Below are 2,435 nucleotides of genomic sequence, written 5' to 3'. Positions count from 1 at the left end.
GGGTAGAGGTAGGGGTAGGGAGGTCACAAAATGAACCCTGATGCAGTATTTAAGAGTGTAATAGAGGAGAAATGCAAGGTGTATTTTTTGTTTGAGTAGTTGGTTTAGTTTATTAAAAAATGGTTGTCGCTGTTGTGCAAGATGAGTGGGCACAAACCGTTGACTCAGTTGCGATGGACTATGATCAGTAGAACCCGCATGTCACGAGAAATAGGTACCACTCACTCACACCACTCACACCCACAACACACCAAAGTTTCCCTTTTTTGCAGCAAATGTACCAGGCAAATAATTATTGAATGAGAACACAGCTTACGGCAGAAGACTGCACGACATATGCCTCTGGAACGGTCATAGATCTATGGGTAATCAGTGTACCAAATGGGCACCGTGCAATGCACAGTGCACAAATGAATGTGTCTCTGACTAAACTACGCCAAAACGCAAGGCTGTGGTAAGCAAAATCTTCAAACACTCTAAATGTAAAGGGAGAATTTTCATCCCTACTGCTGGAGGTAGGCCCAATAGGTGGGGCCAAAGCATCCAGTGTTTGGCACAGTCCTAATCAGTTGGGAGAAGGTGAACGAAGGGCGGAGCAGAGCAGCTCACCTGCGTTTGTGCCGAGTGATTCCCATTCTAGACTTCACGGCGGACGAGCGTCTCTGGCAGGCCTGCTGCTGACAACGACGGCAGCAGACGGACGACATAACCTCACCAGGTTGGTTGACGTTGACGCCGCGCGGTCGGCGTCGGCGGCACGGCACATCGATACGAGCCAAAAATGCACACGGCGTTAGCACAGATCCATTTCGAAAAGTATGGTCAGTCAACCGAGACTCGTATCATCGATTCTTTCAAAGACAAAAACAAACCCGTACAACTGAATTGAACACGCCGGCGCGACTGAAAATAACGTTTCCGGAGGCACCGCAGCGCACCGCACCGCGCACCGTCGAGAGCGAGGTGCCAACTGAATCTCTAATGGTTGGATGGATTCAGAGTTTACAAAATGGAATCCCTCTGAACAGCGCCCGGGGCGGGCTTTCAAATGGCTAAGGCTGGCAAAGGCAGATCTACACGGGGAGATCCCCTGCCTATGCCGCCTGAAACACCTTCTTCGTAGAAAAACGTCATCACTAAAAATGATGTTCCCAAATTCAAAAAGGCGCGGCGTTTCCCGCATTTCCCGCCGCACGAACACGCCACTATGGCAAATTCCGAGGCGAATCGTTTTTTTTTCCCCGCATAAAGCTAGGCTTTTGTGACATCGGGTGGCGGCGGCGTGCGCCGCACACACTGGCTGCTCTCTGCTGCGCCCGTGTACAAAAGCCCGCCAATTACAAACCACTCGCTAAAGGGAGACCCCTCTCCGCTCCGAGCGCGGGCAGGGGAACGAGAGCTTTTGTGCGGTGCGCTGGGTGAGTTCTGTGGCGGGGCCGAACAGCCCTGCCGCCGCCCGCCCCCACAGCCGCTGCGCGCTTGTCTCTTTTTCGCTGTTGCGTTTTGTTGATCGCACAGAATTCCTGCACGCCTCCGCTTCTTCCGCCTCCCCTCTGTCCCTCTTCTCTGTCTTCAGGCCAAAGCCATCGTCCTGTGTCTTTTAGCCTCAACCCTTCCCATTCTTCTTTCTCTCCCACTATCTATCTATCTTTCTCTCTCACTCTCACAGTACAAAAAAATCAGAATCCGTTTAGAAAAAAGTTGCCACAATTATTTGTGAAATCACAACCCTTCTTCGTTTTCAAAAGTTGATAACTGTAGAAATTATTTGAAATTAGTTGACAAATTTCCATGTATTGTAGCAAAATGCACTATTTTTGACTACAAAGAAGTGAGTAGTGATTTCACAGTTGCTTCGTATCGTGAAAGTGTTGGGAATTCACAAAATATTTTTTTAACAGTCCTCCGTTTACATAACAACGGTTTTCGCGTGTGTTCGCTGAGCGGGGGGTCCGGGGCGACGCGCCGGAACAAGCGCGACGCGCCACGGGGCTTTCGGTCAGCGCTCGCGAGCGGCGCAGTGAACGGCTGCTTCCGCCGGGCCCGGAGCCTTCTGTTTCCGGTCGCGATAGCCCTTCTGGTTCCGGTCGCCATGTCCGGTCCGGCTCAGCGGCGGCGGGTCCTATATGCGTTCCCCATACCTAGGGATAAGCACATACGCGCGGGTCATGTGAACCAATAGGATTTTCATCGGAATTTTGTGGAAACTGTGATGTGCGACTTTACCGACAAAAGTGCAGCTGGAGGGGGTGACAGTTTCCAATTCCAACTGCTCGGGTGAGCCTCACCACAAAGTGGCAGTGAGGACAGGGCGGCGGACGTATATGGACGGACGGACGCAAGTCGGACGTAATCTCTGCCACATAAGGATCTTTCACTAACAGAATTACTGTATTGTGTAACTACTGACTGATTACTGATTATAAATACCTTAC

Source organism: Frankliniella occidentalis, unplaced genomic scaffold (genome assembly GCF_000697945.3).
Source record: "Frankliniella occidentalis isolate FOCC.00 unplaced genomic scaffold, Focc_3.1 Scaffold37, whole genome shotgun sequence".
Lineage (NCBI taxonomy): Eukaryota > Metazoa > Arthropoda > Insecta > Thysanoptera > Thripidae > Frankliniella > Frankliniella occidentalis.
The sequence above is the reverse complement of the archived record's forward strand: the minus strand, read 5'-3'. Positions refer to the sequence as shown.